The following is a 14,137-nucleotide window of genomic DNA, read 5'->3' on the forward strand; positions in this document are numbered from 1 at the left end:
ATGAAATAGACAAACTGCTCATTTACTACTTCTTTATTAGGTCACTCTCCATAAATCTGAATTAATCTTCTACTGCATTATCCTTGTTTCATGTCAAGCTCAGTTCACACTTCACTCGCCTGCCCAGCTGACCCGACAGCAGCTCTAGTCAAGTGATGCATTTTACATTTCTCGACCTTCTTTTGAAACCCCTCCATCGTCTTGTCCCTCTTTATCTCCATAAGCACTTACAGCCCGGCAACCCTACTCCAATTCTGGTTTCCTCAGGATCCCTGATTTTAATCACTGCGCCATTGGTGGTGATAACTTCAGCTGTCCGGGCACTAGAGTCTGAAATCTTCACTCTCATACTCTTCCCCTCCTTACCTCTCTTTTGTCCTTGAGGATATTCCTTCTTACAACATCTTGTTGTATATCTCAGTGTCAAATTGTCTTAATTTGGGGCCTGCCTTGACTCTTGTGGATCATCTACTGACAGTTTATTTTGTTTAAAGAATTTAACAAATATAAGTTATTGTTTTATTTTTTCCCCAGCCAGAAGGAATAAGAAACTTCACATCTTGTAAACTGTCAGGTTGTGATGTGTTTATTGAATAGTGAGTAAGACAATTAATCACATTTTGTTTTCTGTGCAGAAAATTATTTCACAACAATTACCTTTTGACTCTGAGCTTTTCTACTCAACTTTTTGTTTTGACACATTTTGCTGTTAAAACAAAACAATTAAAAGGGATTTTTTATTTATGTATTCTGTGTGAAAATCGTAGCCATAAAATCGCAAATTATAACAGCAAACTAATGTCGTATATGCTAAACTGACATGACAGATCTGTATAAAGCCAATATTCTTTCTATCTTGGAAATCTCAATAAAAACAGAAAATGCTGGAAATACTCAGCAGATCAGGCAGCAAAGTAAGAGCTAAAAGGGGAGGATATGGCCTAAGGGTATTATCGTCAGACTGTTAATCCAGGGACCAAAATAATGTTCTGGGGACCTGGGTTCAAATCCCATCATGGTAGGTGGTGGAATTTGAATTCAAAATAATATCTGGAATTAAGAACTCAATGATGACCATGAATCCATTGCCAATTGTTGGGCAAAACCCATCTGATTCACCAGGGGCCTTGAGGGAAGGAAACTGCCATCCTTATCTGGCCTACATGTGCCTCCAGACCCACAACAATGTGGTTTATTCTTAACTGCCCTCTGGGCAATTAGGGATGGGCAATAAGGGCTGGCCAGTCAGCGATATCCTCATCCTGTGAATGAATAAGGGAAAAAAATGAATCTATCAGAAATTTTCAGTCTGTTCCCAAAGATTCTTCTGATTTGATGAGAACTTCCAGCAATTTTAGTTCATATGTTGGATCAGTATTTTGTATTAGGATGCAGAGATTGGTTTCACTTATATTTGTTCTGGTTCTTGTTAATTATAATTCAGTTCTTAGTACTCAAGTGTACGAAAGGCCTACCTTCAATGATAATTGTGAATATTGCTTGGAATTATTTCTCCTTCACCTGATGATTCCAAAAGCTTGAGATTTTAAATAAGCCTCTTGCGCTACAACCTGGTGTTGTATGACTTCTGACTTTGGAATTTTTTGTTTTTGGGGCACAAGGTCAACAAGGAAATAATAATGCCAGACCCACGGCAAAATAGAGGCTGTGAAGGGGTATTCCATTCAAAATTGACTCATGATCTTTCAAGACTTGTCAAGTGTACATGACCCCTTGAAGCAACTCCTCCAGAGAATGTAAGAATGGCACTGGAACTCACAGCCGGAGCAGGCTTGCCAAAATAATAAGGACATGTCGATACTTACAGATTGCCTGGGCCCTGCAAAAACCTCACTGTGAATGATTCACCTGCAGACAAAGGAGCAGTGTGCTTTGAGAAATAACTGGACGCATTTTGGAAGGTGGTGCATTACGGCACAAGAGCTTTGCCTGACAGAAAGACATGCAATGCAGCTAGAGACAAGGAGGCTCTTTCAGTCACACAGGCATGCAAGAGACTTTCAGATTATATCCTTGGCCTCAAAGTACTCATACAGATGGATCATAAACTGTTGGACTCCCTGTTAGATGAGAACAGCTTGGTAAGGATGCCTTCACAGATACAAATACTGTAACTCATCTCAGAAGGTTTATGTGCAGGGGTAATTACAGACTTCGGCAGACATTCTTGCCGGTTGACAGACTTAAAAAAAATAGGAGGAAGTTGTTTGTGAAATTGAGTCATTTACTTGGGCTACAGTAGTGCAGTGGCCAACAAGCCAGAACCGGCTCCATCAAAAACACCAGAAGCAAAATGACTGAGAATGCATTGCTCTTCACCACCATTGTGATGAAGGCTAACTAGACCAAAAACCATTGGGTTAGCTGTGATGATCTATTTTGTACATCAGTAGCTGTTCAAAGGTGAGGGGCTGGATGAACTCAGCAGGCCAGACAACATCAGAGGAGCAAGTAAGCTGCCATTTTGAGTCCCAACTCCCCCTCCCAGTCCTTGGACGACATGTCCATCCTGGGCCTCCTCTACTACCACAACGTTGCCACCCAAAGGCTGAAGGAACAGCACCTCATATTCTGCTTGGAACCCTGTAGCCCAATGGTCTCAGCGCGGGCTTTACAAGCTTCAAAATTCCCCCACCCCTGACCGCATCCCAAGACCACCCCCGGTCAGCCCCACCTCCTTGACCTGTCCGTCTTTCCTCCTACCTATCCGCTCCTCCCACCTCACTGACCAACCCCAACCCCCACTTTCTACCGATTAGCCTCATCCTCACCTCCTCGACCTGCCTGTCTTCCCTCCCACCTATCGGCTCCTCCCTGTTTACTGACCAACCCCCATCCCAGTTCCCTACCTCCACTCACTTTCACTGGCTTCATCCCCGTCTCCTTGACTTGTCTGTCTTCTCTCCACCCATCTGCAAGTCTATCCACCTTCTATCATTGCTTCCCCTTCTCTCTATTTATTTCAGAGCCTCCTTCCCCTCCCCCATTTTTAAAGAAGAGCCCAAACTCAAAACATCAGCTTTCCTGCTCCTCTGCTGCTGCTTGGCCTGCTGTGTTCATCCAGCTCCACGCCATGTTATCTCAGATACTACAGCATAGACAGTTCCTACAATCTCTGAATAGCTTTTCATGTTTGTGGTGACCTACCAGTATTTGTGAAAGGCTGGTCATTCCAGCTTTATGCGAGAAGATATCGTAGACAAGGTCTATCAGAGACACTGGAGGATCAACTAATGTGGAGACAGGGCTCAGTCTTGTCCGTGATGGCGAGGGGTGTGAAGGAAGATTGAGGAGCCCATAGCTGACCTCAACTAACTTGGAATTTTCACAGGCCTGTACAATGACCAACCACTCACACGTATCACTATACCCACCAGACTCTGGCAACAAGTCTATTTATACTTGACTGATAATAATATGTTATTGTTGCTGTCTACCTCTCAAGATTGCTAAAGGTACAAAAGATAGCAACATCGCAGATACAGCTGTCTGAGTCTCGTGTGAAATATTTGTTACACATGTGATCCCTGACATGGTCATGTTAGGAAAAGGGCCATAGTATGCAAATGAGTCTTTCAGCCAATTTGCTGTGATTTCTGGATTTGAACATGGAATAAACCTGCCAAGCTACCTCTGGTTGAATTGGGAAGCCAAACAGAATCCAGATCTTCAAGGCCATTTGAAAAATGATGCAGACTTTTATACCACCACCCTAATTCACTGAGAGTTATCACCATTAAAACTGTGGATAAGGAGAAAAATTGAAGACTCAACTCTATGCTCTGCCAAAAGGTTGACTCCACAGTTAAGTTCATGGGACTATAAATAACTGTGATGAAAGTGCAGAATATATTATTGTCATTTTGGAACTTGGGATCTAAGGTGAAGAAGCTACGAGCAGTATTTGTGTTCAGTTAAATTTGTATTCCTATATTGTGTGTTAAGACGAGAAGCACATAGTCCTAGTTTTATTTTGAGTTCTGGAAGTAGTGCAGGGACTTTTGGAGGTTTGTTTTCATTAATTTAAATGAGGTTTTAAATCCTTTGATGTAAACTGATCAGTGCATTATAAACAAGAGAAGAGAAACAAATGGAGCTATTGCCTCACAACAAGTTGTGAAATCACACTGGAGACAAAGGCAGAAACAAGTTCATTTAGAAAAGAAGTATACAGGCCCTTTAAATGAAGAAAGTCACTCAGAGAGATAAGAACTGTGACGGCAGCAATTATGTTTAGCAGTGTCCAAAATAGTCAGAACAGAAAAAAACAAGTCCTGAGTGGTTTAGAATTTTATCTGAATTGGTGAAATCTAAATTTACAGACTATGGAGCTGAAAAATATTTCATTTCATTTGATAAGATAATTGTGAAGTTGAAGTGGCCAAAAGATGCAAAGAGCATTTTGATAATCTATGAATGTGCAGACTGATTACAGTGAATGTAGTGAGGAATACCATAATAATAATGATTTATAGACTGCACAGGTTCAAGAACGGATTGAGGATCAATAGTCTTAAATCTTCCAATTTTGAATAAAATAAAATGTGTTCTGGAAGTACTGTGAAATTGCCAGAGGAACTGAATTTGTGAAGTTAGAAATTTGGAGTAGGTGGAGCAGTGATAAGTGTAATTGTATGCATGAATATATAATTATTAACTAGTGTTATTTTCACAGGCAGTATGTCAGTATGCCTTTAAGAGAAACACTCATGGCATCAGCTCTCTGTTGTATTATGTGATCTTCTATTGATATAAATTGCATACTCCATCTTATCTCGGATTACTTGAAGCATGACATAATATAAGGAGTATGCTGCAACATTGAACTTAATAACAATTATTGTCTGGACTCTACCGTGTCTATGAATATGTTTATATTCAACAGGAGTAAAAATAACTGTAAGGTGGATTCTCTAGTGCCGTGATACCCACACCCAACTGATTATGTTCTGAGAAACAAACGTTGCTCCATCAAGCAACATATTCTGTTGGAGGCAACACTCACATCAAATTATGGTGTAAGACATTTGGGGGAGATGTTGTAAAAAGTAATGGTTCTGAAAGGATTAATGTTGGCAGTTGTATGGAGCTCCACCAAATCTGATAATGTAGTGTCGGCCTATGAGAGGATGGGATAGAATTCCTTAAGAACTCATGGATGAAGACCTATATGGACAGGTGTCCTATAGTCTTGGTGACAATTTTTATCATACTAATGTACAGCAAACCTTTTATTAACTGGCACCTGTGGGACCATAAGTGTGCTGGTTAATCAAATATTCTGGATAATCAAGAAGCCCACGTAATCAATGTAAAAACACACAGTAATGTAATATGGGGGTGTACACATCACTGCTATACTTTATTTACAGTAAAAATCACGGAAATAATATTACAACTTTGTCTTAAACAAAACTTATCAGCAGAGAGCCTTCTCACTCACACCCTCAATCGACTACTTGGACATCACGGAGATCATGATATTGCAGCAAACACCTGGTATTAGTGGTGTATCATTGTAGCTGATTTATCAAGAATGCTAGTTCATAAGATGCTTCAAATTAATGATTAAAACAAAGCTTGCTGGAGCTTGCACCTGATTGCTATCATGCGATAAAATACGTTGTGTTTAAAAGATATTCAACGTTCTCATCATTTTGCCTTTCATGAATTCCAAAGACTCACCACTTTGTAAGTGAAGAGATATCTCCTCAACATAGACTTAAATAACCTACTGTCTATTCTGAAACCATTTCCTCTCATCTAGACTCACCAGAGCACAGGAGAACTTCTTATCTAAAACCATCCTGTTATATCCTGTAAGAATTTTGTAGATTTCAATTGTATTGTTTTCCATTCTTTGAAATTCTTGAAAATACAGGCCGAGTTTCTTCAATTTGTCCTCATAAAACAATCCTTCTATTCTGGTGAACCTCCATTGCATCCCCTCAATGGGAAGATTTTCCTTTCGTAGATCAGGGAAACAAAGGAATACACAATACGCTACTCTCTAAAGCTCCATGCAATTGCAGCAAGGTGGGCTCAAGTCACCCAACAATTGACACCAACATGACAAGAGCCTTCCTGATTGTTGCTAGCACCATCCAGCTGGACTGTTTCATGAACCAAGATATACAGAATAGAGAATCACTACTGTGTGGAAGCAGGCTATTTGGCCTATCAATTACACATCACTCTTCCGAAGAATATCCCAACCCCAGAACTCTATCCCTGTAAATCCTGAATTTACCATGGCTAATCCACCGAGCCTGCACATCTTTTGATTGTGGGAGAAAACCTACTCAGACACAGGGGGAATATGCAAACTCTACACAAGAGGTCACCCGAAGGTAGAATTGAACACCAATTCCATTCTCACTGCTGCTAACCACTGAGCCATTGTATTTCTCTAAAGATAGAAGGCAAAATGACTCTTCATTCAGAGTGAAGTATCTTGCTTCATATATCTCAGGACACAGAAAATTCTAAGTCATTAAGGTGCTGATTCTGATACTGCATTGGATATCAATGCTTCCCAAATTCTCACCATTTAGAAATATTCTGAAATACTCTTCCCTTTGTTTTCTTTTCTACAAAGGTGGGTAAATTCATACTTAGGTACATTTTATTCATTCAGCATAATTAATTAGCTGATCCAAATCCCTTTGAAGCCTCCTTGTTTCTTCCTCATAACCAATGGCACCACCATATTTTGTGTCATTGGCAAATTTAGAAATGTTACATTTGGCCACCAAATCGTTTTTATCAATTGTGAACCATTTGGGTCACAGCACTAATCCTTGCAGCAACCCATTGCCATTCTGAGAATGAACCACTCATTCTTACTTTCGATTTTCTGTCTCTTGCCCATTCCTCAATCCGTGTCAGTATATTTATCCCCGATCCTATGCACTCAGATTTTGTTTCCTATCCTCTTGTGTGGGATTTTAGCAAATCCCTCTGTAAATCCAAACACATCAGGTCCACTAGTTCTCATTTGTCTGGAATTAAAAATCTAGCTGTAACTATGTTATAGAGCCATACAGCACAGAATCAGAACCTTGGATCCAACACGTCGCATCAACCAGACATCCCAGTCTGACCTACTCCCTTTGGCCAGAATTTGGCTCATACCCCTCTAAACCCTTCCTATTCATGTACCTATCCAGTTGCTTTTTCAATGTTATGATCGTACCTGCCTCCTCCACTTCCTCTGGCAACTTGTTTCATACATGCACCACACTCTGGGTGAAAAAGTTATCCATCAGATCCTTTTTAAATCTTTCCCTTCTCACCTTAAACCAATGCCCTCTTGCTTTGGACTCCCACATCTTCGGAAAATGACCTTGGCTGTTTATGCTATCTATGCCCCTCATGATTTTATAAACCTCTATAATGTCACCCCTCAGCCTCTGACACTCCAGATAAAGAAGTCCCCAGCCTATTCTGCCTTTCCCTCAAACCCTCCAGTCCCGACAACATCCCTGTAAATTTTTTCTGCACTCTCTCAGGTTTAACCACATCGTCCCTGTAGAAAAGTGAACAGAATTGCACACAGTATTCCAAACGTGGTTTCACCAATGTCCTGTACAGCCGCAAAATAACATCCCAACTCCTAGGCTCAGTGTTCTGGCTAATGAAGGCAAGCATGCCAAACACATTCTTCACCACCCTGTCTACCCCATTTTCAAGGAAATGATTCCGCACAGAGAAGGCCTCATGATCTTTAAGAGGTCCTATTCTTTCCCTATTTACTCTTTTGTCCTTAATGTTCTTCTAAAATCTCTTGGGATTTGCCTTAACTCCATTTTCCAAAACTATCTCATGTGCCCTTCAGATTTTCCGCTCAAGCATCCTCCTACTGCCCCTTTACTCCTCTAGGGGTTGACCCAAACCCAGTTATCTAAACCTGACATATGCTTCCTTCTTTTTCTTGACCAGAACCACAATTTATCTCGTCACCCAGCATTCCCTACACCTGCCAGCCTTGCCCTTCACATTAACAGGAACATACCACCTCTGGACTCTTGTTGCTTCATTTTTAAAGGACTCCTTCTTCCCAACTGTCCCTTTATCTGTGAATAGACTCCCACAATCAAATTTTATAAGTTCCTGTCTAATGCCAACAAAATTGGCCTTCCTCCAATTTTGAACTTTAGCTTTTTGATCAGTTCTACCCTTTCCCATAACTATTTTAACACTAATAGAATTATGATCACTTGCCCGAAAGTGCTTCCCCATTGACATCTCAGTCACTTGCCCTGCCTTATTCTCAACAGAAAATCAAATATTGTTCCTTCTCTAGTAGATGCATCCACACATTGAATAAGAATTTTTTCTTGGACATGCTTATTAAATTCCTCCTTATCAGACTAATTTCTCCCCAGTCAATTTTATTGTTGATATCATTGTAAAATTCCATCTGGCTGCCTTTTTGGGAAAGCTTGTCTGGCTTAGATGTGACTCTAGAATTACTGTAAACTGATTGATTCTTAAATGCATTCGGAAATGTATGGCAAGCCACTCAGTTATATACAATTACAGCATAGCCTTAGAAAAAGAAATAATACCAGACAAACCATCTGGTATTGACCTAGATATCAGATATGATAACAGCAAACACAGCCCCATCAATCCTGCGAAGTGCACCTTATTGATTGCTGGTGGCTAATGCTGAAATTTGGGAGAGCTGTCTGACAGACTAGTCAAGCAGCAGCCTCACAGAATCATACTTTACATACAATGCCCCAAATGACACCATCACCATCCCTAGATATGTTCTGTCCCAAGGACAGGCCCAACAGAGGTGATGGCATAATGTTATACAGTCAGAAGGGAGTTGCTCTGGAAATCCTCAAAATTGACTCAATGAAGTCTCCTGGCATCAGGATAAATACGTGCAAGGTAACATCCTGCCAGTTATCATGATCCATAACGCTCTCTGTTCATGAATCAGTGCTCCAGCATATTGAACACAAAACAGAGGAAACACTGAGGGTAGTAAGGGCAGAGAATTTACTCTTGATGGGTGGCTTAAATCTCCATCACCAAGACTGACTGCAGAACCATTGCTGACCAGGTTATTCAATTATTAAAGGACGTAGCTGCTAAACTGGATCTACATATAGAAGATGGCGTAGAAATCAACAAGAGGGAAAATCATATTTGAGCTCCTCCTCATCAATGTGTTTGTCACAGATGCATCTGTTCATTGGAGTATTTGTACAAATGAGCACTGCACAGTCTTGTGTAAACAAAATTATATCTTTACATTCACGATATCCTTCGTTATTTTGTATGGCCCTACCATTGTGCTAAATGGGACAGATTTTGAACTGATCTAGCAATTCAAGACTGGACATTCTTGAGGAGCTATTGGCCATCGACAGCAGCAGTATTATACTCCAAAACAATCTGCAACCTCATGAAGTAACATATCCCTGACTATCATTGCCTTCCAGCTAGGGATCAACCCTTGTTCAATGAATAGCTCAAACAGGCAAGACAGGATCAGCACCAGACATACCTAAAAATGAAGTTTGGTGAAGCTACAATGCAGGACTATTTTTATGCCAGACAGCGTAAGTACCAAATGACATGCACAGTAAAATAATTCCACAATCAATGGATCAGACCTATGCTCTACAGAGTTAGTGTTCCAAGTCCAGTAACTTTTCCTCGGAACTAAGAGATTACCATAGAATACCTATAGAGTGGAAGTAAGCACATGAAGTTCATGCCAACTTTCTGAAAAACATCCCAGAACCACCTCCTACCCTATCCCTGTAACCCTGCATTTTTGATTGGCTAATCTAGCTAGCCTGCACATCCCTGGAAAGCACAGATAATTTAGCATGGCCAATCCACATAAACTGCACATTTTTGACTGTGGGAGGAAGCCAATGGAAACCCACACAGACACGGGGAGAACATACAAACTCCACACAGAAAGTTGCCCAAGGCTAGAATCGAACCCGGTACTGTGAAAAAGCAGTGCCAACTTATTGAGCGACGATGCCACCCTAATGACTGCATTCGAAATGTTACCGCTGTTTCTCCCCATAGATGCTGCTAGACTTGCTGTGTTTCAACCAGTAATTTCTATTTTTGTTTCAATTTTTCAGCATCCACAGTTTTTTTGTTTTATTACATTATGATTAGAATGCATCTGGGCAAATTCCTTCTATAGCAAGAGGCCTATTGCCCAAGTGATTTCACCTAATCGGTTTTTGCAGCCAAGTTATGCATCTGGTGTCATTGCTAATGAGACAGGAGATGATTTCCCATTCATTCTCCTTCAAAGTAATTGGTGATGCTTTATAGACAAGTTCTCTGAATCTCAATGGCTTTGGAATGTAGAAGGTCAGCTTTGTCTGTGATTTCTTGTCACTAGATTGTGGCTTCAGTATTTCTAAACTATACTTCATGGTTTCCATATTGTAAATTCAAAATATCATTTTTGATATGTAGCATGTTCTTTTTGAATCCATAATTTCACACTGTGATCCAGTAATGAACCTGTGACCCTTTGTCATGCTCTGTTAATATTCTATAAGCACACAGGTCAATGGTATTGGTAAGGCTGTGGACTGAAACCTAGGGACAAGACAGAAAAGGATCCATCTGATGGCTGCTAGGAATGGGTGATTAATGCTGACTCAGTCTGCAAAGCCCACATCCATGAAATAAATAATAATTTTAGTAAGTCCTCTAAAACGTTCATGGTTTTGTCAAATGTAATCTCCCTTTTGTAAATCCATGATGACTGCGTATTCATATCATTATTGTCTAAATTTTATCACATGCTTTAGGTAGATTCTAAACATTTTCCCTTCTATGGCTGTCAAACTAACAGATCAGCAGTTCTCCATTTTCTGTCTCTCTCTACCTTCTTCTTACAAGTGTCTCTTGTCTTGAGAGATCACCACTGGGTTGGCAGCTGGTTGCTGACTGAGTGCTCTGCAAGTGGGAATCTGATGAAGTTGTACATAAACTGACATTACATCAGCAAAGAGTGGTGCTTCTGATTTGTAAATGCGTACTTTTATTTCCCTTTTTCCTTTAGTAGATGAACAGATTTAGCAATGACACATTATCATGAGCGATACTAAATTGGTTCAATTTTGATTCCCTCGTCGCTCAGCGTTCATCGTAGCTTGGGTCACGCAAAATTGTTTTACCATTCAGAGTATTGATTCCCCAACCAATTACATTTGTGATTCATGTTTATAGAACATCATTTCAATATTGGGTGAGGTTAAATATTGAGAGCATCTACTGTAGCCGTTTCAAAATTCAACATTAAGATCTTCTTGACACTAATACGCTGAAACATAAGCTTTTACAAGGCATGCCATGTCTTGCATTTTTACTTTTATTTGAGTTCAAATACTGTCGTTGCCAGTGTAATTGGTAACATAATGATGCATTGTCAGCGTGGAGACAACGTCAGTGAAAGTGACAGCTGTGGGAATATACAGATCTAGTCTTATATTTTATTCATTTGAGCTCTGTTTTCAGGATGCAACTCCTAGTACAGCTTTTTTTAAAAAATACTTTTGAAAATTATGCATTTGGTTCTTGTACAGAGGAAACCACAAGGGATGTTATGGATATTTGTTACAAATTATCATATACATGAAGGTATAAGCACAATCCGCACAGGGATGCTGCAGATATATATATAACTACCATCCATTAGACTTGGATACAAGATGAAACCCTCAGAGATATTGATAAATATTGGTAATATTTCATCAGTTAGACCGAAGTACAAGGCAAATTCCCCAAAAGAATATTATGAATATTACATATCATCCATTATGGTTGAGCATTTTACAAACTTGAGGATATTGGCTTCTGTAACACATAATTTTTTACACTTTATAGATTATTGATAAATTAGCCTCAAGTATAATTTGAAAACACAAAGGAATATTGGTAACTATTGATTACATACCATCTAGTAGAATCGTAAAACATGTTTTCCTCAAACACTAGGCATATAGCAATCTATTTGGAAGCAAAATTGATCATAGTCATTAAATGGTACAGCATTAAATAGTCTTCAGGGGAAAACAAGTGGCTACTTTAAATACATACAGTAATTTTGTGACTATCACAGAAAAAGGTGATTTGCTGTGTAAAAAAATGCATTTTAAGATGGTGCACAAAAGCAAAAACACTAAGGTGACCTTTGAGAAATCAACAGGAAAGCCTCAGCACGTGTTGTGCAAGATTTTCGGGACCAAACTCAGGATGGATTTCAATGTTTGGAACAGAGTACAGAGGAGATTTGCTAAAATGATACCAGGGTGTGTGGCTTCCATTAGAAGGAGAGATGGAAAAGTCAGATTGTTCTCCTGAGAGCATAGAGAATTTTAGCAAGATTTAACAAAGGAACTGGAGGCATTGTTGTTAATTTTTATGGATAACCCAAAAACAGGAGAAAGGACAGGTAGTGTTAACCAAGTGGGGAGTCTACAGAAGGATTTGGGTAGGCTAGGAGAGTGGGTGAAGAAGTGACAAATGGCATACAATGTGTCAGGTTATGCACTTTGGTCAGAAGAATATAGACATAGATTTAGGAGAACTAGCTCGGAATTCTATTAAGGATAAGTTCAAGTTCAGCTGGCAGTTAGGAAGGCAAATACAATGTTAACATTCATTCCAAAAGGTCTTTAATACAGGAGCAGAGATGTAATGCTAAGGATGCATTTAGAAAATTGTAAGAAAGTTTAGGCCACATATCTAAGGAAGGATGTGTTGGCCTTGGGCAGGATCCAGAGCAGGTTTACAAGAATGATCCTGGAGATGAAAGTCTTGTCATATGAGGAGCAGTTGAGGACTCTGGGTCTGTACTTGTTTAGAAGAATGAAGGTAGATCTCATTGAAGCCTACAGAATACTGAGAGGCTTGGATAGGGTGGACAAGTAGAAGGTGTTTCCACTAGTATGAGACACAAAGACTCAAGGTCCTAAACCTCAAAGTGAGGGATAACCCTTTAGACTGAGATGCCGGGTATTACTTCAGACACAGGGCAGTGAATCTTTGGAACTCATTATTACAGAAGGCTGTGGAGGCCAAGTCATTGAGTGTATTTAAGGCAGAGGTAGATAGGTTCTTAATTGGTCGGGGATCAAAGATTGCGGAGAAAAGGCAGGAGAATGGGATTGAGGAACATACCTTTCATGATCAAATGGTACAGCAGGCTCAACTACTGAATAGCCTAATTCTGCTCCTATAACTTATGGCCGTTTATTCAAAGTATTCAAAATTATGAGTGGCATTAATGGAGTATCAGTAAGAAATAAAAGCAGTGGGCAAAGGGGCTACAGGGGAAATAGTTTTTTTAATTAACATATGGAATACACTATGTGAGAAACTCAATAATCAATAGTAATTTTCAAAAGGAAATTGTATAAATACTTGAAAGAGTGAAAAATATGGAGCTACCAGGAAAATGAAGGACCTGACAGCTCTTTTGAAGTGTGTGGTTAGTCTTGATGGGCTGAATGCCCTCCTACACTTCTCTATGCTTCTCTATCAGTTATTAGATTAAGTCATCTAAAATTATTTTTTTGTTGAACGCGAGATGTTCTTAGACCTACATGTGTGTTACTGCCTTGATGAAATCTGCTGGTACAGCTTACTCCAGTATTTAGTGCGCAAAATTACATATTTACACAGATTCATTCGCCAGCAAAACTGATTGAATGACCCATAATGCTGTTGTTCACAGTCGCAAGAATATTAACAGCATATGGGAACTAAAAGGGCCACGCTATCAGTAAATTACAGCCTAAACACATCCTGGTAAACAAACCAGCTGATTTGAGGAGTCATAATCTGTCTTCCGTGTTATTCGTTTTATTTAATTTATATTTTTATTGAATTTGGTGTGAATTGAGGTGAGGAGTGTCGGTGCTCTGAAAATTGGAACATGACACATTGTCTTCAAAATGTTCCACACTTTAGCAAAATCTATTTGAGTAGACAGTGAATTGACAGTGATTCTGACCCTGCCAGCGCATGCTGTCAGATAGAGGGAAATTCTGCATGGAAACATTGACTCATAGATCAAGTAGTGCTTTGCATCAGCGTATGTCGCAGTGAA

The sequence above is a fragment of the Stegostoma tigrinum genome, chromosome 19, assembly GCF_030684315.1.
Source record: "Stegostoma tigrinum isolate sSteTig4 chromosome 19, sSteTig4.hap1, whole genome shotgun sequence".
Classification (NCBI taxonomy): Eukaryota; Metazoa; Chordata; class Chondrichthyes; order Orectolobiformes; family Stegostomatidae; genus Stegostoma; species Stegostoma tigrinum.